At 43.5% G+C, this 27,244-nt stretch overlaps 1 protein-coding gene and 1 long non-coding RNA gene across 3 annotated transcripts in view; one reads left to right on the top strand and one right to left on the bottom strand.

Annotated features, from left to right (window-relative positions):
* The window catches only part of LOC310756493, a 100,843-nt gene that overhangs the window by 51,244 nt on the left and 22,355 nt on the right, over positions 1 to 27,244 (bottom strand). The window contains exons 2-3 of one of the 2 annotated variants that reach the window (XR_014544905.1): positions 9,456 to 9,584; positions 1,903 to 2,024 (exon numbers count right to left, since the gene is read on the bottom strand). This is a non-coding gene — a long non-coding RNA (uncharacterized lncRNA). The remainder of the gene's footprint in view (positions 1 to 1,902; positions 2,025 to 9,455; positions 9,585 to 27,244) is intronic. The other variant, XR_014544906.1, reaches the window with a different exon arrangement.
* Positions 22,612 to 27,244, top strand: part of EIF4G2 (eukaryotic translation initiation factor 4 gamma 2) — a 46,866-nt gene continuing 42,233 nt past the window's right edge. The window contains exon 1 of the mRNA XM_083598546.1: positions 22,612 to 22,704. The gene's annotated coding sequence lies outside the window, so the exon portion shown is untranslated. The remainder of the gene's footprint in view (positions 22,705 to 27,244) is intronic.

Raw genomic sequence — 27,244 nt, 5'->3', positions numbered from 1 at the left:
CTTTTTTCTTTTTTTTTGGACAAGGGCAACCACCCTGTGATGATATAGCAGGTTCACCGTAGCATAGCTAACCTTATCATTCTGCACAGAACTCTGCTTGGAATACAAACACGTTTCATCCATCTTTAGGACTACAATGGCTGCCATTAAGAGCAGGAATGGGAAGCCGTATTAAAAAAGAGAGAGAATCATGCTGATTTGCCCATAAAATGCTCAGCAGGTTCACCAATACAGACTGATGTAGCAGGAACCATGAAGTCTCAGTGGAACTGATTAAACTGGATGTTTGCAGTGTGCCTCGGTGCTCAATAGCTTGCCATGGCAGTTTTATTTCACCTCTCCAGGATGTTGTACAAATATAGGAAGCCATTTTCAGACTCCTGCATGACCAAAGAATATATATATTATTCTCATAACAGACTCCCCACCACCTGGTAGCAGGTGCGTTAAAGCATAGTTTATCAGGTATATCAGCTGCCTGACAGATTAATAGGCTTTTAGCATCAGAGGAGGCAGGTCCCGCCAGTGTCAATGAACTCAGGTTTCCATTAGCAACTATAGTAGTGAGTGCTGCGTCAAATAATAGCTCTGAGGCTGCCAAATGCTTTGCGTTCCTCTCCACCACCCTAACCCGATCCAGTGCTTCAGCAATGAGAAGGACAGATGGTCTCTAGATCCTTTTACACAAAATGATGCAAACAACAACAACAAAACCCAGCCCCCAAACAAAACCTAGGAAACTGCTGGATGCTAATATGAACACAGCTTAGATGCCCAGACTGCGACAGCATTAATAGGGAGACAAAAGATTCCTCCAGAGAAGGTTTCACTGCAGCTGCCTTCATGGTTGTGGAAACACCCTCCTGAGAGATCCTGAGGTTAGGGAAATGACAAAAGTAAAGATAAGGATAAGGTAATATTTACCTGTCCCAAGGAAGGGTGGACAAAGAGAAAAAGTCCCTCAAGTATCGTCATGAACTGCTGAATCCAGGATTTCTCTCACAGCAAATGAGAAGCAGGTGGCTGGTCCACTCAAATGCATGGACACTGATAAGAGGGTACTCTCTCATCAAGAGATCATTAGGCTCAGGTGCAGATGGGGTGGCTGTGAAGCCAAGCCTGCTCACCACCCTGGGTTTCAAAAACCTTCACAATCAAGTTTCAAAAATAGAATATGCTTAATTTGGGTTAACATTAGCTGGTGCTTCTTATGAGGGTCCTGATTGATCTGGGAGGAAAACCGCAAGCTATCTTCCCTTTCTGGAAACAGTTGAAGAGATTTTTATTCTGACAAGCTTTCCCAGCTGGATGATTTGGTCTTTACCATGAGTATCTGCTTGCATTAGACAATGGTAGAGGTTTGGGGGACTTATTAGGCTTGCACTTACATGGCCAATTATGCAAATAGATCGTTTCAGGGAAATTTGCGAGTGCAGCAGCTACTGCCTATGGAAAGGTTATTTGGCAGGAGCCACCAGGGTTTCTCCTGATGGGAGCATACTTAGTTTGAACTACCAAAGTTTCTTCTGGTTCCCTACAATAGTACTACAGCCATTGCTCAGAGCAAAGCCAAAATAAGCACACTCCCAAAAGAGATACGAGAACCTTCTTAATCATGCAGAAGCTGCACCAATAGTGTTGGTAGATACATCTGGGGAAGTTCGTAGCAGCACCCCCTATATCCACCCTGGTCTCAGTAATACAGTGTAAACTGAAATATGTGGGGAGGGTGACCTTCAGTGGCTCTGATGAGGGCCAGTGGATGTGCTGCTTGAAGAAGTGCTTAAGCTGTCCCCACCAATGCTCAACCTATCCATACATAAACCCAAATGCCACAAAAACTCCGTAAGTCTCCAACAATCTCTTCTACAACAGAAAGCTACCCTTGGCAATACTGCTTACCTTAATCAGTAGTGTGGCGTTGGAGAATGGTCTGCTATGGCAGGTGCAACTTTGGATCATTCAGCTTTTAGGAGATATATTACCCCTCTCCTCTGGCTGGAAAGTTGAATCTGGCTCACCTGCTGGATTGATCAATGGTAGGCAGGCTCAAGGGTGGGCTCATTCCAGGGAGCAGAGTTGGTCCACTGCCCAGGGATAAAAGCAGGGCTGCCTCTCACCCTTTTTTTAGCTCTCCCGCCCTCCCTCCCTATAGTTTTCCCACCAGGTCTATTGGCCGACCTTGGGGGTTTTGCCTAACTCATAGCAATCGCCACAACTTTGGTAGGTAAGGCATTGGGTGGAACCTTATTCATGGTCGGAAGGAAGGCTGTAAGGCTCTGGCTCCACCTCCAAGGGAATAGGGGATCCTAGAGGAGGTGCTTCTGTCCAGACACCCAGGGAGTGGACTAGGGCCATAGTACTCCTCATGATAGTGATCCTGGAGAGGTCACATCTATTTGATGTATATCACAGGACCTCCTTGACACTGGCTTGACCCCTTGGTGGATCATCCAGCAGAGAAGCTGGTTGATATTGATTATAACCCAATGCCCATGCAAAACTCCTTACATCTGTAACCCATAAAGCTGTGGCCTAATCTGAACCATGCAATGTTGTCACAAGCAGTCTTTTGGGCAGTGGTACCTTGAGAGGCGGTGGGCTCATGGCACCTGGGCACACAAATGCTCACCATGCAATTGGGGAATATGAAACAATACCTCTACAACTACTAATTTGGGTACCCCCCCCCCGCTTCCCCAAAAGGACTAATAGCAGCTTCAACAACCAATTTTCATTGGGGAAACAGTGAGTTAAGACTAAGCACCCCTTCCTCCAATACTTTAGACCCACTCCAACATTGTTGCCTTTAATCTTAGAAAGACAGAAATCATGAAATCTGATCATGGACCTCCTGTGTGACATACAGTATGGTGCTAGCAAATGCACTTTGGCACAAGCTGTCATCATGGACAGGCGATTGTTTCTTCTGATGTGTGCTTGATGACACATCCATGTGACGAAGGAAGATCTTGCCTATGAATGCTTATGCCACAATAAATGTGTTAGCCTTAATAATAATTTATTATTTATACCCCACCCATCTTGCGGCACTTTTGTTTGTTATTTTTAGCCATAGCATAGAAGATGTCCAGTTAACCCAAGCAGAGAGACAAAAGGGCTGCCTTTAAAAGCTGGGCTAACAAAGCCAGAGAAAACAGCTGCTCCCGCTAATCAGTGCAAACATCTATCAAGACTTGCTGCTTTCTGAAGAGCGGCCAATAATTGGTCATTTTAGCAAAAGCCAGGACACAAGTCCAATCACGCATCACCTTCTATCACTGGCACGCTAACTCAGCCTCAGTGCCAGAGAAGGAGGTAGAAGGGTCTCCTTCAAGGGATATTAACATTAACAGTACACACAACAAGCTCATGTGTATGAGTGAAAAGGCCATTGAGCAAAGGCACTGCATTGTACGAAAATATCATGCTGAAAGTGTAAGGTCTAAAAACAGAAAATGACTTAGAGGACTCGAGTTCTAGTGTATCTCATATGGCAAAGCAGATCTGTCATTTGTAAATGTATTAAAATAAAGTAAAAAGAATTATTTCCTTCTAATAGGCCTCTGTATACAATAGAGATTTAATCTACAGTTAAGGAGGGCAGAGGAGGACACATGCTCAATAGTACAAATGTGCTTCACTTTGACTGGATACTGCCCTTAAATGTCAACAGCATAATGTATATAATAAAGCTACCCATTCTTTCTGTTCTGCTTTGCTAACATCAATTTGAAAAGGAGGGGGAATATTTACAGTAAACAGTCCTAAAATGTTAACAATTTGCGGTGCCTTAAAGGCTAATTGTTCATTGTGGCATAAGTTTATATAGACCAGAGCCACCTCTGTCAGATACACGACTTGTTATCTTGAGTTTGTATATCTATACATCCACGTGTGTAGAGAAAGAAAAAAGCTGGACCCATTAGCCACACACAATATCCAAGAGGAACAGTCCATGATAATCCCATGTGAATTCTAAAAGACCAATGGCCAATATAGCTTCTTCTGATGTCACCTTTAACAGTGTGGAAGCATGGCTCCGCCCAGTGCTATTTGAGAAGATGGGAAGTCTGAAGCCACGTGATAAGGCAGAAGACCACACTATTGTACCCTTTTGCACTAGCTCTGCCCTTGGTGTGGGAAGAAACCAGAGATGTGGCTTAGACAAGGGTCAGCAAACTTTTTCAGCAGGGGGCCGGTCCACTGTCCCTCAGACCTTGTGGGGGGCCGGACTCTATTTTTTGGGGGGTGGGGAATGAACAAATTCCTATGCCCCACAAATAACCCAGAGATGCATTTTAAATAAAAGGACAAGTTCTACTCAAGTAAAAACACACTGATTCCCGGACCGCCCGCAGGATGGATTTAGAAGGCAATTGGCCCAGATCTGGCCCCTGGGCCTTAGTTTGCCTACCCATGGCTTAGATCAGGGATGCCCAAACTTTTTTCAAAGAGGGCCAGATTTGATGAAGTAAACATGAGGTTTTTTAGGAATTTACCCCAGGACATATACTGCCACGGGGGCCAGATTAAATCGACCAGATTAGGGCGGATTAGGCCCCCGAAATGGACTTTGGACATGCCTGGCTTAGATCATCTGATGTTGCTGAACAAGCTCGGGAAGAGACTGAGATGCCTCTAAAGGTATTGTTAAGAGGTGATTCAGATCAGATCAGGGCATTTCTTTTAATCATTTCACAATCACTACTTCCAATAGGGTGTGTCCCCAACTTTTCAGTTAGCATATTTGCAAGATCTTTGAGTCTGAAATTAAAGCTATGCTTTCATTTTCAGGTTGATTAAATAGGAATTGTCTTACGAGTATGAAAATGCATTAGAATATTGCTCTTCCATCTAGAAATACTCTTTGTAGAAGAGTAGAAAAAGTAAACACTCATTATGCAGGGATGTGCGAAAAGAACAAGGAGGAGGATTGGCTTATCCTAAGGGTTAATTAGTACACATCAATTAATATTATGAATCTGCCTTTAGAACTGTTATGCTACCTGAAAATCTAATTATCTTGGAGGTAATACTACACTTTATTTGAATATGTAACAGATGGTATAAGCATATAAATAGGCAAAGTACTTTTATGGCCTTTTAATGTTTGTCCAGCCATGAATGCTGTTAGCTAATGTGGAACTGCAGAGGACTGCATGTTCTGATGCCTGTCAATCTTCTTTTCTCATTTTACTATAATGAAAGTGACTCATGCGCTCATATTTATAGCAGCATGCCATATTGCTCCTCCAATCCTAACACAACCCTAAAGTAACATACACACACGTTACCAAATTGTTTAGCAGATTTAGTATTTCAATGCTTCACTAAAGGCTATAAATGTTGAGAGCTGAAATGGTAAGACACAGGAGTCACCATTTTTGGTACTGTAGACACATATTTATTTCATGTCCATTCTAGACAAATGAGTCTGCAGGTTTTAGAATCACTATACCAGGGGTAGTCAACCTTTTTATACCTACTGCCTACTAATGCATCTTTTTTGATGGTAAAATTTCCTTGCCACCCACCAGTGCTCGATGGAAGGAGGATTCAGCTTGTGCCGTAGAACCCCCTACCGCCCACCTAGAATCCTGAAACGCCCAGTAGTGGGACGTAAGGACCAGGTTGACAACCCTGCACGATACAAACCTTGAAACAAAATAAAACCAAAAAAAAATTTAAATCCTTCCAGTAGCACCTTAGAGACCAACTCAGTTAGTTATTGGTATGAGCTTTCGTGTGCATGCACACTTCTTCAGATATGCACATGAAAGCTCATACCAATAACTAACTTAGTTGGTCTCTAAGGTGCTACTGGAAGGAATTTTTTAATATATATTTTTATTTATTTTATTTTGTTTGGACTACGGCAGACCAACACGGCTACCTACCTGTAACTATACAAACCTTGTTGCTCCAAAATGATAGTGGGATGATTGTGCATACCACAGGTAGCAATGCCTCTTTCATGCCACCTTCAATTCTCTGATATAACACAGCATAAGGAACAGTGGGCAAAAAAACCTGCTTACCCCATTTAGGGTGGGCAACAGTTGCAGCCTGGCATAGTTCCTCAGGAATTGAGGTGGCCCCCTCCCAACTGGCTGTTTGGCTTTGGCCCCAACTGGCTGCAGGGGGTGACTGGATCACCTGCCAGATTCCAATTCAAACTGTCCCCCACCAAAGTCCTCCCCCCCCCGGGCTGTAGTCTATGGGGGGGGGAGTGTGAGTTGGTTTACCTTCATGGTGGGCCTCTCTCTATTGCTTATCTCCTTTCACCTTCTGCTGCAGCTACCAAGTTGAGATTCCTCATAGGGTTTGTGCTTCTTGGCCTTGGGTGTTGGTTGTTCCAATAGTCCCCTTTGTGCTTATTCTTTTGTAACTATTGCCCCTAATCAAGTACTTTGCGCCCGCTTGCTGCTTGTGAATCTACAGTTTCACAGGTCTATGAGCCAAAACGAATAGGCTTTTACCATGCAACTTGAAGTTTGAGACACCTGTTGGAACTTGTGGTTGCTACGGTGAGCTATTCATACAGGCATCAGCATCCTCCAGCTTGCCTGTTTGGGTTCCTCTGCAAGGGTGACACTGGCCATAGTAGTATGTTTGGGGACATCATATTTGGGTGTCCCACAGCGTACAAGCGCAAGGGCCAATCACTAATTCTAGGATGGCAGATAGGATACTGAACAGAGGTTCAATCCTAACCCCCCTTACCTGGGAGTAAGCCCCACTGAATTCAGTAGGACTTGCTTCTGAGTAGACATGGTTAGGATTGCACTGTAAACTGGCCACTCCTCTGTCACATGGTCATTCTTCCCCCCATGCTTTTGTCTTTGCCCCAGCATAGTTCAGCTTTTGGTTCAAAGTGGGAGCACAAGGGTAAAATTCAGTGTGATTCTGCTCACACAGTGCTTATCAAAGGCTGCATTATTTGAAAAACAACAGCCCTAATATTGAGATGAGAGAAATACTTCAGAAACGATTTCTAAAAGCTTCATGACAAATTCACTGTTAGAAAGAAATGCTTTAATAACTATCCAGCTATTCTATTTCTAATTTCCATATTTTTACGTGTAAAGGAAGCATTCCCCGCTTCTATCGGCCTAGAAGACATTTCAGAAAAACTCATTTCCTCCCTGCAAATGCATAATTTGTCCTTCTTTCCTAAAAAGCAGGCCATTCTGTATAGCACACACCTCTCCTTCTTTTGACAAATTACTACCGTTATTTAGAAAGATCAAATATTGTTTTCCCAAGGAAGAAACTTTTAAGACCTGCCAAAAAATTGGTTCTGTGGAATATGTCATTTCCTACTCAGGCTCCTGTCACTGAAATAACTAACTTTCTGATATCTCATATACCCAACCGTTTTTATGATAGCAGTTGCAACTAATGGTATGCCTGCAGTTTTGTTCTCTCGACAGAAGTGTTGATAGCATCAAGCATCTCAGCAGTTATTAGCAATATTTGTAACTACTATGATACATGGGCAATGGGCAGGGCGGTGAAATCGTAAGAGGCTGTAATAAGTATTCCATATTTTTTTACTTAGGTGTGATGTAAGCAGCAAACTAGTCAGTGAGTTCCAAAATGAGCACTAAAAAGATTAGTGCTCCTTTTGGATCTAAAGTAAGACAGGGAAATTGAAGAAAAGCTAATGTTTCATGTATTGTTGTTCTTTGCATCCTTGTTCATGGCAGAAGGTGTTGGGGAAATTATTTTACTAATATATGGCAGTAGCTTCAATCAATTGCCAAAATGCAGCTAGCATATCTCTACCTTTGCTTACAGTCTAACTACTGTTGTTTATGCTCTGGTAACCTGAAGGTTAGATTACTGCAATGTGTTATACATAGGGCTGCCTCTGAAAATGATTTGGAAACTTCAGCTAGTGCAGAATTTAGCGGCCAGGTTGCTCACTGGAACCAGACAGTTTGAACATATTACACCGATCCTAGTCCGACTGCACTGGCTGCCAATTAGTTTCTGGGCCCAATTAAAAGTGCTGGTTTTGACCTATAAAGCCACAAATGCCTCAGAACCACAATACCTCAAGGACCAAACCCTGAGATCATCTTCTGAGGCCCTCCTTTGTGTGCCTCTTCCTCAAGAAGTCCAGAGGGTGGCAACACGAGAACGGGCCTTCTCTGCAGTGGCTCCCCGTCTGTGGAATGATCTCCCCAGGGAAGTTTGCCTGGTGCCTTCATTATACACCTTAAGGCGCCAGGCAAAAACGTTCCTTTTTAACCAGGCCTTTGGTTGATTTGATTGACATCCTATGCTCTTTTAAAATGGGGGGGTGGCTATTGGGTGGTTGTTTTTATTTTGATTATGTATTTTGTGGTTTTATATTCTGATTTTATTCTGTGAACCGCCCTGAGACCTGTGAGTTTAGGGTGGTATATAAATTCAATAAATATTAAAATAATACAGTCTTTACATATCCATTCATGTTTTTGTTAATTATTGAATTTCAAGTTCCAACAGTGCCTTAATTGAACTAGTCTTTAAATTATCATTTCCCCTTAAGTAGGGTGGCTTAAGCCTAATTAAAATTCATATCCTTCCCCATTTGGGAGAAATGACCTGAATTTGAAAGAATATCAGTTTTTAAATATGAGGGTGCCCCCCCAATGGAAAAATAATTCACAGGGTGCCACAGTTGTGCCACTACCTGCATATGCAACCTTGGCTAACAGTCCCAAGCTCAATACTGTATGAACAACAAAATCAAAGTGACTCAATTTCTGTTTCTTACAGCAATAGTATTCTTTGGGATTTGCCTCAATGCATTCAAGAGCATTACAAAATCACAGCAACAATAAGGTTTTCAAGTCTGCATAAAATAGGTCTCTGCGGAAAACCAGCTGCTGTGATTCTGCTCAGGCAAATACAATGCAAGTTTACAAGCTCCACTTTTTCATAGCATTTCTTAAAAGTGACAATGTCTATCAGGCTTACATGTTTTGCTTTTCCACTGGGAATGAATAAAATCCTTTCACCTGCCATGTGACATGCTGCCATACTGCAGGGGCCGGCTGACTTCAGACAGGTCCACCCCTGAGTATTCTTTAGCTGTTAATCCACATTTCCCCCCTTCAAATGAGACTGGCGTGGTCCACATGCATATCTGAATGTTTGTTTCAGGAACAACCTCAGTCCTTATCATTCATACCAGTAGGCATCCCCTTCTGCGCTTCCCCCTGCCTTCCAATTTGTTGATTCTATCAGGTCTTTTATAGTGTGATACAAGGCACTTAAAAGTGATCACCTGACATCATTATGATGGCATGTGATTGACAGATGGGCAGCCTTACCCACTCATCAAATTTAGCCTGCAGGGGACAGGGTGAGTAAGGATATGGCCCAGTGACTGCATGCCGTTTCCCACCCCTGCTGTGGATCATGCTTAAGGTTGTTTACACGATCTTATTTCCTCATACCTATGAGTGGTGTTTCTCTGTTCTAAGGTCTGCCAGAGCCAAGCTGAGCAAACAACCATCTGGATGGTAAGCTGCCAGCTCTCTCGAGAACTACAAGTCCTGGAGTTCTTGACCTGTTGCTCATATGCCCTGTGCAGAGATAGGAGGAACCAAGAGGGAGTGGCATTTTAGTGGCAGCAGGAACAACAAGAATCAGCGAAATTAGGGGCATTAAGAACCCAGGGACAGTTCTACTGATAGGATTTTGTCCATCTGTCCAGGTCAGTAAGGCTGGAGCCTGGATGGCTGTTGTTACTTCAGCAACAAAGCAGCCCATGCTGGGAGCTGATATAGAAGCTCGAGGCTCCATCACCTGGCTCTTGGGTTAGACCCTGATCCGAGCAGGCATTTCCTTGATTTCCCCCCTCCCAAGTAGCCTCACATACAATTAGCTTTGGCAATGACTCTAAAATGCTTACTTGGCTTCTTGTCTCCCCTGCTGCTGTGGCCCAGGGAGCTGATACAGGGACCAGAAGAGCAGCAGGGATATTCAGATCTGCTGGCTCCCCAAGGCTGTTGTCAATGTGCAGGGCTGCTGCAGCCGCCTCCTCTACTTGCTGCTCATCTGAAAGAACCTTGGGTCCAAGGTCTGGGCAAGGCTGGACCCTGTCAGCTTTACAGAGCCTCAAATATATGGGAACATATTAGTTAGAAGTCTGGTCTTCAGAATGCATGGAATAACTGACGCTAGAGCCCAGTCTTTAAGAGAGTGCTTGACTGTGTGTGTGTGTGTGTGTGTGTGTGTGTGTGTGTGTGTGTAACACAGATTAGGCAGTCGGAAACATAAGTAGAAGTACCTAAAGATCCTAGATGCACTGATAAACTGTTTTGCCAAATGCAAGAGTTCTTTTGGATCCATTGGCAATAACAACACATGTGGAAGGAAGTTCACTGCTTAAGTATAATAACACAGCATGAGCGAAATAAAACTACTTTCTCACTCTGTTATCAGAAGCCCAATAACAGAGACCCTCCAGCTGGCCAGCATCCTTCTGATCAGGACCTACCGTAAGTCAAAGTTCCAGGGCCCAGGCCCCATCTAAGACATTTATATATTCTAGATACTTAGTGACCACCTGCTGGCTGGCCTAATATCTAAATTCCTCCCACCTGTTAAACTAGGGGGCCAGCATAGTTAAACAACCCTGCAACTGCATAACTTAGCCTACAGCTGGCCCACATCCTGCTGCTACTTACCCTGGGGCACAAAGAGCAAATCATTAAAGCCAACCAAAATCCCTTGCGGGTCCCAGAGGTGCCAATACGCAGGGAAGAAGAATCATACAAACCAGTCAACCTACCTCCTCAAAAGACAAAAGTCTTCCACAGTAGGTTTCCCCTACATTAACCTTCCAGTTTTTCCAAATAAACAAGGCCTTTAATGGGTGGTGTTAGAAGAAGGGGGCTCTGCTACCAGTCTATACTGGGCCCAGAGTAACAATGCTTGGGCACTGGGCTGATTTCTATATGGAGAGGGATTATTAATAAAATGTATTTGACTTGTATTTGGGGGGAGGGGGGGTCTGGTTCTGGTTCTACCTTTTACACTTTGATTCAGATACCAGAGGATTAATATTTTGTAGTAGTAAAAAGAGGCTGCTTGCACTCCTAAAACTTCTGATATTCCTATATCCAATCAAAGTGAATGGGGAAAAGGGACAGGATATTGCTAAATCAGAGAATATGGATGCTCATTTGTGTGCACTTCCTCTGGGATAGGGTGGGTTCTAAGAGATACGAGGTGGCATGCATAGCAAGATAGCATTTATATTCAGAGCCTGTGAGTTTAGACTTTGTCACTGTGAGCCTGTGCACCAAAAGAATGGGGAGGGAAATAATGCTTTGGGCTCCTTGCCATAAAAGCAGTCTCCATTTATCCCCATAAGCAGCACAGGATAGATAGGAGATAAGATTTTTTTTAAAGGAATCACAATTTTCTACAGCAGCCTTTAGACACATTTGCAGGCAAATCAAAAAGAACATGAGAACATGAAGACACCGAAAGGTCAAAGTTTATACAACCCAGACCTTTCTTTCTGAGGACATTTTAATAGAGTGTGTGGGATGGCTGGGAATCTTTATGAGTCACTATTGAATGTGCTCCACCAGATCTGTATTGTAGCCTATCATGGAAAACACTTTGTAGGCCCTGGGCAAGTAGGGTGGACGTTGGAGAGTTGTCTGTGGCTTCCATTTTGTTTGCTAGGTAAAACATTTTAGAAGCTGTGATGCAACCACTTTAGCATCTGGCAGCAGTAGAGACATAGCTTGGGGGGGCACTGGGTGCCACACCACAGGGGGCGGCACTTACCGTGCCTGAGCCATGCGTCTCTCCTGGGAGTGATGTGGTGGATTGGGCACCTGCAGGCTCTGCGTTGCCCAAAAGGGCAGTGTAGGGCTTGCATCTGCCTGCCCCTTCTACAGCTGAGAGGGAGGCAGCAGACAGACTAGCTGCAGGCTCCATGCTGCTCAAAAAAGCAATGCGGACCTACAAGGTGCTGGAGCAGAATGGGGCTCGGGCACTGGGATTCTAGCACGCCCTGCCCCACAAGTGCATTGCCCCATCCCTGGGGGGGGCACACACACACCCCCAGGGCACCTAAGCGGCCAGCTACGCCGCTGGGCAGCAGCAGGAGAGCTACGGTGATGCATCACTTTAACTCAGGGGAGGGTAACTTTTTTCCAGTTGACATCCAACAAATATCCGGGTAACTGAAGTCCCCCATTACTACTATCTCCCTTCCTTTTGCATGCTTGGCCATCTGTTCCAGGAAGGCATCATCTATGTCCTCCGTTTGGCTTGGGGATCTATAGTAAACTCCCACAATGAGGTCACTGTTATTCTTCTCTCCCTTAATTTTGACCCAAATGCTCTCACTTTGGCTTTGAGGTTCTAAATCTTGGATCTCTTCACGGGTATACACATCCCTCACATATAACGCCACTCCTCCTCCTTTCTTGTCTGGTCTGTTTCTCTGAAATAGATTGTATCCCTCCATTATTACATTCCAATCGTGGGACTTATCCCACCAGGTTTCAGTGATGCCTATTATGTCATATTTAGTTTGCTGTACCAAGAGCTCAAGGTCATCTTGTTTATTTCCCATGCTTTGCGCATTAGTGTACAGACACTGAAGTCCATTAATCATTCCCCCGTGTCTCTTATTTAAGGATTTTTTCCTCCCACCACTAGGTCTGTGTGCTGTTTGCTCCATTTGGTCTATGACATTTGGATGATCATCTTCATCAATTGATAGACTCCTACCTTCAGGAGCACTGTCTCCCTCCCCCACATTAGTCAGTTTAAAGCCCTCCTGATGAGGTTTCTGAGATTTTTGGCAAAAACATTCCTCCCAACCATTGTGAGGTGCAGCCCATCGCTTGCCAGAAGTCCATCTTCAAGAAACTGCAGTCCGTGATGTAAGAATCCAAACCGTTCCTGTTTACACCATTTGCGAAGCCAGCTGTTCACTTCCACTATTTTTCCCTCTCTCCCTGGGCCACGTCGTTCAACTGGGAGGACAGATGAGATGACAATTTGTGCATTTAATTGCTTCAATTTCCTGCCCAGAGCCTCGTAGTCTCTTTTGATCTTCTGGAGGCTATTGCTTGCAGTGTCATTGGTTCCCACATGAACCAAGAGGAAGGGGTATTTGTCAGTGGGTTTTATGGTTCCTTGCAGTCGTTCAGTTACATCTTGGATCTTAGCCCCGGGGAGACAGCACACTTCCTGAGACATCTTGTGAGGCCCACAGATCACTGCTTCTGTTCCCCTCAGTAGGGAATCCCCTATCACCACTACACGCCTCCTCTTAGGTTTGGTCAGGGTTCTACCGTGAGCTGTCCATTCCATGGTCGCCTGCACATTCCCTGAGGACTGACTTTGCTGCTCGTCTTCATATACCTGATCGACTGTAATGAGGGAGAGATCCTCAAATGGAGTCTGCTCTTTGTCTTCCATGCTAGGGGAGAGGACCTCAAAGCGATTGTGTATTTTTAAACAATCAGAGCGAACCCTGGGCCTCCTACTTCTTTGAGTCACATTTCTCCATATATCTGGCTACTGTGTTGGTGAACTAGCCTCCTTCTCAGGGGAGTCACCTGTCTCCTCCTTGGTGGAGACGGTGTGCTCTGTTGCTTCCAAGAAGAGCTCCAGCTCTCTAATTCTTTGGAGCGTAGCTACACGTTCCTCCAGTTGCTGGACTTTGTCTTCTAAGAGGGCAAGCTTAACAAGATGGATGACCACAGTGATTTGCTGATCTTATAGTGACAGGCTGGAGTAGATCAGACGTGTGCCACACCCTCCAGATATTGATGGACTATAACTCCCATTATCCAAGGCTCATGCAGGCAGAGACTGATGGAAGCTGGAGTCCAAAAAGGTCTGGAGGTCACCGTTTGTGTATTGCAACTATCCACATTTACCTGGGAGTAAATTGGACACAATGTGACTTGCTCTGGAATAAATTGCACTGTGAGTATAGTTATGAAGGTGACAGTTCATGCCAACAATTACCCATCCTATGACCTGAGGCTTGGTGCTTAATGAAAGATTAAAGAGTGGAAGGGGCTCAAGCGTAGCTTTATATACTATTTGAGTTTCATCCTCCACCTAGTAGGCACAGGAGGTATCGGAAATTTGAGCACCAGATACTGTAAGTGAACTTCCTCATTTACCTTAAAGGAATGTTAATTTCAGAGCTCTCCTGGGGCCATTAAAATGCTGGTATTGTTGAAGTGTTGAGCCAAAAAGGGGGGGGGGGGAACCTAATGTGTGTCATTGAAAACGCAATTATAAAGGACAGCTGTGTGCACCTGGGTTTTTGACCCTGAAGAGCTTTGCAAAATGAAATGCCACAAAACCAGAAGCATCCCATGACAGCTTAATGGAATGGAGGCAAACAAAGCCCACATATGATGGATTTTGAATTGCTGCTACAAATGGAGCATTACGGGACATCGCTCCAATTAATGAGCAGTTTGGTTCATTGGCACCAACTAAAACGACTTTCAAGAGGATATTTACTTAGGGTCAAAACTCATCCTGCTAACATGCTGCTTGAGTAAATGGTCTGTGTGATGGGAAGGATGAGTGATGGGAAGGAAATGCTATCATTTTGGCCACTCCATGCAAGCTCCTGTGGAAATAGGGCAGCCACGGACCATCCCCCAAAAAGGGCCTGTAGGACAACTGAATAATGGCTGAAAATAGAACTCATTCGGGCATCATCTAATAATGCAGCACTTGCTCTGAGCTGTGACATGCTAACCAAACATTAGAAGGTGGCTTACGGTCCATCCAAAAGGCATCTGTAGGACAAAACAGAACTTCTGCTCTCCTCTTTAAGCCACTGTTGAATAAACAGCATGCATCAGGCCTGGCGTGCCATCTTAATATCTGAAATACACTGTATATTTTGTTTGGTTTTCTGAGTTGGTAGTCTGGTTGTATTGTTATCCCGCCCACACACCCACACATACCCTTTTTATTTTCCTGAGCCATTGTATAGAGGCAGGACAGAAAATGCACTAACTATGGCCCTGTTCAAGCATTCAGATGGTGTTCAGTTAACACAGATAGGGAAGAGCCATAGCTCAATGGAAGAGCATCTGCAGTGCAGGCAGAAGATCCCAGGTTCAATGCCTGACCGCCCTGAAATCCTAGAAAGCTGCTGCTGCTGCTGCTGCTGCTGCTCAGTGCAGACAATGTTGAGCTAGATGAACCAACGGTCTGACTCAGTATAAAGCAGCTTCCTATGTTCCTATGCCAGGTTCATGAGAACATGTGCAGGGAGACCCCATGCCTATAGAAAAGGTAGGTTTCCCAATTATACATGCGGACAAAGCATTCGTGTGTGTGTGTGTTGAACAAGCTGATAAACTGCTTCACAGCCCGAATCCGTCAAAGCGGCACACAATGGGCTGAAAATGAAATAAAATAAAAAAATACAAGAAAGCCATTTCTATAAACCCTGAAGCAATAAAGCCACTCCTACAAAGTCTAAAATCAATAATACCTTTTCTACAGATGTACAATTAATATACGGCTGGGTTGCCTTCCTAAACAAAACATCTTCAGTGGGAGGGGGCTAAAGGTCCTGCCTTTCTAATTGCAGCTGGTAATTGAGTCCAGAGCGCTGGAGCTGCCAAGTGCCCAATTTCTAGTATAAGCTAAAGAACACCTCTGGGGCATGTGGCACTCACAACAGGGCCTCATCCGAGGAGTGCAGCTGCTGGGCAGAGATATAGGAATGGCACAGTCTCTTAGGTAACCTAGTCCCAAGTTCTTTAAGGCTTTAAATGAGAAAAGCAAAACCTTGATCTGTGCCCAGTGGCATACAAATGTACATGCAGAAGCTCCCTGGAAATCTAATGGGTGCTACTCACCTATCACTAAGCATCTTCATGGAACACATTTTGTATGCCTGAACAGTAGAGTACACAGCTGTGCAGCATAATAGGCTCATAGCTTTTCACACAAAAGGCACGCAACAGGAGATTGACAAAGGGTATTCTAAGCTGTGACCCTCCAGATGTTGCTGGACTACACTACCCATCATCCCTTGCCACTGGTCTCCATTACTGAGGCAAGACAACGATCCAGCACATCCACTGCCACATCTGCAGATGTAAAGGAGTAGAGTTGTGTGTCATCAGCATATTGCTAAGAATGGCCTCCAAAACTCCAGATGACATACAGGTGGTGACACTCCTATTGGATATCGGCCCTGTAGGAGCATCCTACAAATAGCATTCTTAGGGAGGAGGGAAGAATAGAAGGTGGATCAGTGTGTAGCACTGTTTGCCTCAGGCAGCAAAGTGTCTTGAGCTGACTCTGAATTGCCCCTTGCAAAAGATCCCTATGGGACCATTAAAGCAGCTCTAGATCTACTGTGCAAGCACAACACTATTCTCAGGTTTTGCTGTAAGGAAGGAGCATTTTATGGGTTCGTGGGAGCCAGCAAGACCGTGAGAGTTTCATTTTACGGCATTATTACACCAGCTCAGTTTGAAGTGCCTCCCAGTGTCTGCTCCCCCAACAACAGGAGTTACAAGCTTAGAGCATGATGCACTTTATAGAATAAGTACCTACTATTTTGTGGGGGTTTGGTGCTGATGTAGCATGTTCTGTGCAACAATTGATGTCTCCTCCCTTCCCACCACTTTCTGTGCTGGTATTTTTAATATGATTGGGCTAACAACAAAATTCAGTTGACATTTTGCTTACTGGTGTTTGGTACACACCCGACTGCTGGCATTTCAATACAGTGGTACCTTGAGTTACAGACGCTTCAGGTTACAGACGCTTCAGGTTACAGACTCCACTAACCCAGAAATAGTACCTCAGGTTAAGAACTTTGCTTCAGGATGAGAACAGAAATCGTGCTCCAGCGGCGCGGCAGCAGCAGGAGGCCCCAATAGCTAAAGTGGCACCTCAGGTTAAGGACAGTTTCAGGTTAAGAACAGACCTCCAGAATGAATTCAGTTCTTAACTCAAGGTACCACTGTATGCCAATCACCTGCAAAAGCAGTCAGAAAGCTGACACCTGGAAACACATTTAGCCAGAGTGGCACAAACTCCTGTTTATGCTGAAGAAAGCAGTTCCAACTGCAAGACTTCTTACTGTGCTATTGTAATACTGTGAGAATTCAAAAGAACTATAGGTTTTTAAATAAGAGATTTAAAAACTTAAAAACAGATGTTTTCTTTACATTGTAAGAGACAGATGAGAAACTTTCTAATAATAAACAACCAAAAGGCATAAACTGCACATACATGGCGATGTTTTGTTGCTGTTGTTAGATACTTAGAATAATGCAGGTCTGAGCAAAGGGTGACATCCAGTGGATTGTCTCTTATCTTTCCTCTCTTTGATGTTTTAAGCCTTCAGTCAGAGGCTTAATCATCCAACCCCAAACCCTATAAATTGTGTATACACAGAAGCATCAAAATTTAAAAGGTCGATACTCTCCTCACCTCCCCAATATGGAATTCAGGTAACAGAATCCCTAACTAGAGTTTATTTTCAAACAATTGGAGCTGGCTTTCACAGGGTGCTATTTGGACAGGTGTTTATTGTGGAATCAGTGTTCTTCATACATAGGGGTTTTCTGCATTATCCACATGACACTGTTGGCATTAAAATGCCAACCCTTCCCCCCCCCCCCTTTTGAAGCAGATTTAATCTTTGCATGCAAAATCCAGCGTGTTGGTTTTTTTAACCCACAACCAGTGCTTTTTTTTCTAGATACAAACGGTGTTGGTACTCACCAAGAAGTGGTTATAATAAGAGCTTGTTTTGGCACTGGCCATGGCACCAACCTCTCCAGCCGCCTTGCATGGTGGTCCCTTCCAATTTCGCATTTCCTCAAAGCCAAACAGCCTCCCTCCTGCCCTTCCTTGTATTACTTGGGGCTCTTGCTGCATGGGGTCTGGAATTGGGAATGGATTCCCAGTTCTTTCCAGGTATAATTTGGCACTTTTTGAATTTGGTGCCTTTTTCTGTCACCAGTCCGATTTTCTACATCTTTCTGGTTTGGAGTATAATACTGAAGTGTCTAACAGAATGAACAGGGCATAGTTTTCCCATTCAGCATCCAACCATCAGTCAGTGTCATGGGACACAGCATATACAATTCTATTCCTTGGGCAGCCCTGGGAACCATTTACTGAAGAGAACCTCAGCATGAATCCACAAATGGTGACCAACTCTTCCTTCTGGACATTGAGAACAAAGATTAGCCAAGTTTTCAGCAAACAGCAGGGAATCTGGAAGGAAGTGATTGTGAACTTGATGCTCAGCCTTTTCAGAAGGCAGAGGCAGCCAGGAAAATTCTCACAGTTCCCCAAGTACAGTGAACAGACTACTTTCCTTCCCATGAGTTCTAATCAAATGCCAGTTGTGATGGGATGTTGAGCTGCTTGTGCGTAAAGTTCCTAGTCCCTCAGTGTTTGGCTAAGTCCACAAACCACTGTCTGTAACGGAGCTCCATAAGCATGGCTCCGTCAGTCGCTGGCAGAATCCGACAGTGGGCGTTTACGGAATTTCTTCCAGCATAAAAGCTCCTTAACGGAAACACGTCTTCTGGACTCTCTGCGTGACAGTTTCCGGCGAGGAGTGGGTGTCCCTATAGGAGGTCCTGAAACCTCCCCGCTGTTCTCGCTGGAATTGTCTCTGACCCATCCTTCCGACTCACTTTCCCTTGGAGCTCTTTCTCTCCCCCTGCTGGTTCCCTCCTCCGCTGATAAGTCTCTCTCAACCTCTGGGAGCCCCTGCACCACCGGTTCTTCCGATGACAGTTCCCTGACACCAGTCAACTGAACGATGGGGAGATTCAGTAGTGGCCAAAAATAATGGCTATTTGTTTAATAATCTGAGCCAAAATTTGTGGACAATACTTCCTCAGGAAAGGAAGGTGGTCAGCTGTCCACCTGTTGATTTACAGAACTGATGATAATGAGAACTAAGTAGCTTCCCCATTTATCCCAGCCAAGATACCTGTTGCTCACACGAGGAGAAATTTCCTTGGAGAGTTTTGAGATTAGGGGATAAGTGAAGGATTAAAAAGAAAGTTGGCAAGATTCCCAGAGAATCTTATTAGCAAACATCATGTAGTAAAAGGTACAAGAGGATGAATTTAACACAAACATTAAAAAGCATGAAAATTGAAATTGAAAATGAAAATTATTGTTTTGGAGAAAAAGAAATGCAATTTTGAAATGCACTTGTTTTGTTTGGTGGAAAGAGCAATGGGATAGCAGAAATAATAGATCATATTGGAAAATATTTCAGAGATGGATGCATGGGGGGAAATATGTACAGGAATTAATAATGCTAATGGATTCTTCCAATGTTGTAAAAAAAAATATATCAAAATGCTGAAATGCATTTTTATCACTCAATTTTGTTACAATACACTGGGACACAAAACTGAAGAGTGACAAGCCCCAAACATAACTGTTTGGATCCTAAATTGATCCTTCATTCCTGTGTGGAGAGAGGCCATTCTTGGATTATCTTGGTTTTGTGCAAGATTATCTCATACCACCCAACATTTGTCCAACACAAAACCAGGACACGCATCTTTTGGAACACGCTCCTGGGTGAGTCTTGCCCCCTCCTAATGCACTTTTTTGGGGCGAGAGCACAACATGAGAGCGTCACACCCAAAATGGCAACCAAGATCTTGTGTAAAAACAAACAGGATGTCCTGTTTTTTTCTGGGACTCCTGGAAGGTAAGTTATCTCATTCTTACCATTTCAATACCACATTTCTTTTAAAAAGTAATTTAAAATGTTTTTATCATCTTTCTAATCAAGGTGATTAACAATAAATTAAGGCATAAAAACTTTTAGAACAACAAAATCAAACAAATCTAATCAGCAACAGGGAACTGTATGTTCTTCAGATATTTTGAAATGAGTTAGAAAATGTACTGTAAAATCAGACTCAGCCATGGATGACCACAGCAAGCAATATAATCTAAATGTTAACACAGTAGTGATGATAAAGCCAAGGTTTCACCCTTTTAATACTCCAATATTTCAGAGGAGAGAATATGTTTAAGTCTATCCCATTGAACTCATGGAATTTAAGAAACTAAACCTTGGTTGCATTGTGCCCATATTGAAGCTCACCGGCATAGGAAGAGTGTGGCCTGTGAAAAACAGCTGCTTTGAACATCCCTCTATTTTCTAGTATTCTATACTAGAAATTTATATTCTACAAGAATCTGCATTCTTGTTTATCCAGCAGTAAGAGTACCAAATCCATGGCTCAGTGCAACTGCAAGCAAAATGTGCACATCTGAATCACGTCATTGACATTATTGATGGAATGACAATGAAGATGGAACTGGCAAAAATTTAATAGGCTGACAGATTTTCCATGGAAATCCTCTTGGAAAACATGATTCCTAGAAAAGAGAGATATATTTTTAAAGGTTTAAAAATAAAATAAAAGAAGAAAGCTGTCAGAGAAGTAAAGAAGCAAGATGCCTGACTCACTTAGAAAAAGAAGGGAAATGTGCAGGTCTCAAACAGTCTCTCAGGAAATGCAAAACAGATTCATTCTTTTCCACCATGCATTCAGTAGTATAATTAAACGCAGGGTGAAAAACAAGGTAAAATCATCATTGGTACTAAGGAAAACTCATTAGCAACCAAAAAGGGGCAGCAGTCAGACAACAGCATTATTATTAAACGGGGACAAAACATCCATTCAATTCTCTGAAAAGTATAGCCCTACTACTAGAACGCTTCCCTTCAAATAATAACAATGAGTGGATGCTGCTAAAAGGCAAATTTCACCAGAAAGGCCTAGTGAAAAAATAACAATGCCAGTCAAGTAAGCATTCCCCCCTGGAGCACTTTGAAGAACAGAGAGTGAGTCACATTTTTAATCCTACTCTGAAGAAAACAAAGAAACCTAACAGGCATTTTGCAATTCACAGGTGAAGTAGGGAAAATCATGTCTTGTTCTCTATGACTGCAACATTTTTTTAAAAAAACAACAGTTTTTGTACCGAAAGGCTGGCAAATGAAGGTCAGATTCTTATATAACATTCTTCATTCTTCCGCCATTTAAAAAAGTATGTTGCGGGGGGGGGGGGCAGATGAAAATACTGGGTGTGAGATGGGGTGTGGGGCTAGTAATGATTTTACCACAATAAATCCAAATTAATTTTGGATTTGGGCATAATTCTTTTTTTCAAAGGACTTTGCTATGGAGGAAAAACATATCAGATCAACCCTAAATTATTTTATTTAGAGTCAGGATGCTATGCAACAGATTTCTTCTTAAAACCACTTGTAGGTTGTTAGGCTGAGAGAGTAACTGACCCAGTAAGCATGATGCCTAATATAAAGCATGATGGTGAATATAATGAGCAGGAAAACAGAAAGGCAATAGCATAATGAATCATGCTAATTTCATGTACTCCTTCTGAAACTTGGGTGGAATTGAGCCTGAGCTCAGAGAAGGGCTTTTGATTCAGGAACACCACCACAAACAGAAGAGGGTGAGAGACCATTTTTGCCAATTCACTCTTCTGCCTACGGCCCCACGTACCACCTTCCACCCTGTTCTGGAGCCCCCCCCCCTCCACCCCCACCCCCGTGGCAACCCTCATGAGCCAACTTTGGGGAGAACAATGCTGGGGGCTGAAGAGGAATAGGGAAATGGGAGGAAATGGCCACGCCTCTTCTTCTGCTAGACAAGGCATCCCCTAGATTAAAAGCCCCAACTGCATTCCAAGCTAAGCTAATTTGTTTGAAGGAGCATCAGGAATCATGTGATGGCCTCAGAGAACCCCAAAACATCCCTTTGAGAGTGAGAGTGTTTTCTCTAGACCCAAGTATCAAAAACCCCTCACGTACCCGAAGCCAAATGGCCAGGAGGAGGTACAATTCAGCTAGACCTCTCCACGTACATCTTTGGCTGTGAGACACCAGGAGCAGCTCAGAGCCAGGTTGGGGCTACCCAGACATTGGAATGAGGCTGGCAGAGTTTGGATCTCCACCATCCCATATCAAGTGTTATTATCCCTGCATTTAGAGTGGCAGTTGGATAATGAGTGATGGTCACCAGCTCAGTTGGCTTTAAAAGGGTAAACAAATTCATGGAGGATAAGACTACCTTTGACTACAAGCCATGATGCCTATGTTGAACCGCCATTGTTGGAGGTAGTACACCTCTATATGCTAGTTGTCAAGACTCAGATGTTGGAAGAGTGCTGTTGCTCGCATGTTCTGATTGTGGGTTTCCCATAGGAATTTGGTTGGCCCCTGTGGAAACTGGCTATTGGGCTAGATGGGACTTTGGTCCAACACGGGAGTGCTGTTCTTATGTTCTTAACAATAAATTATTACTTCTTTCAAATCGTTGAAGTTGCAACCCACATGAAACCCAAGTTCATGTGTCTTTTTCCTGATTCCATGTGCAATTAGGTTTTCCAAATACATCTGGTTATTTGTTTTTCAATGAGAAGAAGTCTATGATAGTCTGAATCAATTATTTCCTCCCCTTTGACCCTCCCTCGAACAATCTGGAGGTAGTGACTTCATAATTTATGACACCGTGGAAGTGGCTATGATGTCAAAAATACCTCACTGCTGAATTGGTCTGAAAGAAAGGATAGACTGAGGAGAAAAGATAAATCCCGGCTGTGTGGTTGGCAAGAACAATCAGAGTGAAACATAACTGGGCGGTAAGCTAACCTAACACCCTTAAATCTGAATGGAAGTTTCTCCCTGTTTTCTGTTTCTCCACCACGATGCTTAATAATTATGTGCTACATGATCAAACTAATAGCTTTCTAGTCATCTAATTATTTTGATAATGACAGCTACAAAATATAGGGTTGGATCCAGGGCAGCTTCCTCCATTAGAGAGAGAGAGAGAGCTCTGGGAGCTAACAGAGATATATTCTCTGCTATTTGATTTTCTATTTCCAACACTCATCTGGTAGGTATATCAAGGTGCACTTGAGCTAATTAGGAGAAATGCATATTGGGGAAAAAAGTCATATACAGTTTCCAGACATATGCAGGAAGAATCTGAATTAGAAATATCACAAAACAACTGACAGATCTTTGGACTTTTTGTGCAGTTAGCAGATTGAAATGAAGTACAAATTACCATGTAAAACTGTATCAGGGCCAGCATGATCAAGCCTTTATTATTTATTATTTTTTGGCAGTTGTCTCCCTCCCCCCCCCCTTCGCCCTACCTGCCCTACCAAGGACAATGAAAAGTACAGTCTTCTTTTTAATGCTGCCAACTGTGTTCTTTCCCCATCTTTGTCATTCCATCTTTAAAACGTACTTGGGAATTACGGTATTTACAGAGCCCCATGGAGATAAGCAGCTGTGCAACTCCCATACAGATACAAGATTTCCTGTACTATCCTATACTGCATTGAGGCATGGCCCTTTGCACAGTGTGCAATAACTTCTTGTTGCACCAAAGTCCAGAATAAAAAGGTAAAGGACCCCTGACAGTTAAGTCCAATCGTGAACGACTCTGGGGTTGCAGCGCTCATCTCACCGAGGGAGCAGACAGTTTTTCCAGGTCATTTGGCCAGCATGACAAAGCTGCTTCTGGCGAACCAGAGCAGCGCACGGAAATGCCATTTACCTTCCCGCCGGAGTGGTACCCATTTATCTACTTGCACTTTGACGTGCTTTCAAACTGCTAGGTTGGCAGGAGCTGGGACCAAGCAATGGGAGTTCACCCCATCGCGGGGATTCAAACCGCTGACCTTCTGATTGGCAAGCCCTAGGCTCAATGGTTTAGACCACAGCGCCACCCGCATCCAAGTCCAGAATACAGGAGGGTTAATTTACAAAATCCAATTACCAATACAGCACTTGCTTGGATCAACTTTTGGAATGCAAAATGGAACCTCAACTGGGAGATAAGAAACTGCTGTTCGTATCTTTTATGTGCCTTTTCCTAAAAAGGCATATATAAAGCCACTGCCTTGCCTTTGTTTTTTCTCTCCTTTTGATGGGTTGATTGAAATGCCAGCCTCTTGATTCCAACTGGGATTATGGAATGGGTTCCTGCTGCTACTTGTGAATTATGGCACAGCCTCTATAGAATTATCTCAACATGAAAGCGCATTACCTTCTCATTTCTTAAACATAGCTGTGCCAAGCAAAATGCAGCCATTGTGGAAGGTTTCTGATCTCAGTCTTATCAGCAGGCTCCTAGGTGAAATAAAAAGAGCATGCCTTTGGGCAGTGCTATGGTCTGAAAGGTGACATTAACGCACCTTATAGCTTTTGCTGACAGCTGCAATCTAACTGTCCCCATGTAAACTTAGCTAGTAACTGGACCTTCTAAAACAGCCCAGAAATGTGTGTTCCTGTTTCAGAATGGCTTCTAATATTATTATTAGAAAGGAGAGGAGGACAGTATTGTTAGAAATCACAGAAGAAACGAAAAGGTCTTTTAAGCAAGCGCCGGAACTATTTTTACCATTCGTGTGTGGTGAGAAAAAAGAAATATAAAAACAAGAATATGGGAGATTTTCAAGAAGAATGGAAAACTTGGCACTGGAAAGTTAAGAGACTATAGAGAAGTTAGGTTGGCATTGCTGGAGTAATAGAAAAATCGGTTTGGGAGACAATAGGGTGGTAAAACGATGAATAGTAAAGGATGCAAACAGTGTTTGGTGCATGTTATAGGATGGGAAAGTGGCATTTTAACCCATATGATGTACTTCCTCCTCCACTTGCAGTTCCAGATGCACATGGTGCTTCTACACTAGGCCTCAAAACTAACCCTGTTTGAAATTCTCTGCCCTCTGAGATCAGGCCAGCTCCCACTCATTGGGTTTTGGTAGCAGGTTCAAGGCTTCCTTGAAACTCTTCCCTCAAATGCCTGCTCCTTTCCACCTTGCCCCTGCTGACCAGTTCTCTGGCTCTCACTCCCCTCCTTCTTCCTTAGCCAGAAACTGCCTCACAAATACTGCTGGCTCCGGGGAAGACCTTGGTGATGGAGGAAGATTTCTCCTCAGTGGTGGTACAGAACCCCCACTAATCACCGGCCCCTTCCCCCAGACCTTTCTCCTCTTCCTCTGCCCACACTTCCCCTCTCTCATTGGGCTCCTGCCAGTCCCTGACATCGACTCCCACCGTGTTCAGTGAAGGTTACTTGCAAATATGCATGCATAGGATTACAGACTAACAGATGATCCTGGCCCAATTACACCACCCAACCCTTTCCTCTTACATTTTGTGGGGCAAAACAAAGAGTTTTACTGATTCCAGCTGGTAGTAGTAATAGCTCAGGAACTCTGAGAAGCGGGGTGGAAGACGACATAGCTTATATTACTTGGGTAGACTCAAAAAAAGCGCCACACGTTCCCTGAGATTGTGGGCCCCTCCAGACTGGTGGGCTTTTTTTTGGCAGGTGTATTCTGTAGCACGTTATTGACACAATAATAGGGCATTAGTGGTGAATTTATACTGGACCATCCACACATCATTCCATTTTATGAGTTGTTCTGCAACGCTTCCCGAACACTGTTGCATTATTGCTGACTGGAGGAGCCCTCTTGTGCTGTAATACAACAAAAGCAGGACCAAAATAAATAAACTGGAATATTTGTAGTATAAAAGGGTACAGGATTTCAGCAAGAAGCTAAGGGTCATACGCTGACTGGAAAAAAAATCATTATGGCCTGAAGCTTTTGCCGGTGCAAACAGTATTGAAAATGGGTTCATGTATAACCATTGTGATACCATCATAAGCACAAATCATCATGAATGTCCAATAAAAAGAACATCTGGAGGGGCTCTGTGTTCAGGCAGCCTGCTATTTTCTTTCAAATGCCTCTAGCATTTACCATTTATAGCCTTTTCCTTGTTGGCTAGTCCAGGAAATTCATCTCCTGTCCAGTCTAACAAGCAACTGACAGAAGCAAAATGATGCTGGTAGAGCAAAATAAGGAGAGTGTAGGCATTAATGGTTTTGATTGCTTTGGCAGAAGGAGATGCATTTGTTGTCCAAAGGGACTGTAAAGCTTTTGCACGTTATGCTGCATGACACTCAACTACACAACATGCCAACATGATGAAACATCACATTTCCAGCGATTTACAGGACACCAATTGTCATCTTGAGAATCCACAGTATCTCCTATAGCCTAAGACAGCAAATTGGTGTGGCATAAATGGGCAAATATGTCTTCACGCATTATATACAACCAGCAGAGAAGTGGATGATGTTTGGCCTAAGGAATGTAGATAAAGTTTCTCTCTTGTGCTTTTCCCATCCTTTCTCTACATTTCCTTTACTAACCTCTCTTCTCCTTTCTTTTTACTTCTCATTCTTATCCCCCCACCCACTGTTCCCCTTAACTTTTTATCCTGCTTCATGAACTATAGTACCTGCAAACTGAATGACAGACCTGCACAACTGGAAACCTGTCGAGCTGGATGACCCCCTACTAGGCACATATCCATTGTGGCCTGTTGGTTGCCGGTCAAGCCCCTTCACCCAGGCACTGACATTCCAGCCATGAGGCAAACACAAGAGATTCATTGGGCTACCATACACAGCTGTTAGGGTAGGGTACACTGGTGGTTTCAAGTTGTACAAGCCTATTCTACACCCAAGATGGCAGGACTCCTCATTCACACTTACACACAGTCTATGTTCTCTCTCTCTCTCTCTCTCTCTCTCTCTCTCTCTCACACACACACACACACACACACACACACAAAATAGAAATCAGGGCAGTTCTAGGCCATGGATTTATAGGATGATAAATGCTATGGAAAACATATAATGGAGCCATTATTGCTTGTCAATCTTCATTTGATGAAGAGTAGCACATACAAAAACTGATGCCCTGCATCAGAAATGCACTTTTTGCTCCGTTTCAAAGACCACTGAATTACACTAAAAAAAATCTCTAAAAATAAAAAAATCTAGAAATAGAACCAAAATGAATGCTGATTGCAAAGATGAATTCCAGCGCAATATATTAAATAATTAGAACCTCTCATCAGCTGCAGCTATAGTGTGGATTTAGAAGTGGGAGTGTCAGGTTCAAACTAGTGAAAAGCAGTCTATTTCCACACTCTCTACTCTTCAGTCAGTTCCGAATAAGTTTATCAAATGAGCTGGCCCCCAAGGCCGCAAAATTCTGATCCCAATGTGGAGCCTACTACAGCCCTGATTACATATTTCTGAATTGTAATGGCGTCCAAATCCATCCTCCTAACCAGCCTTCC

Source organism: Podarcis filfolensis (assembly GCF_964270895.1).
Source record: "Podarcis filfolensis genome assembly, chromosome: 1".
Lineage (NCBI taxonomy): Eukaryota > Metazoa > Chordata > Lepidosauria > Squamata > Lacertidae > Podarcis > Podarcis filfolensis.
The sequence above is the reverse complement of the archived record's forward strand: the minus strand, read 5'-3'. Positions and strand labels throughout refer to the sequence as shown.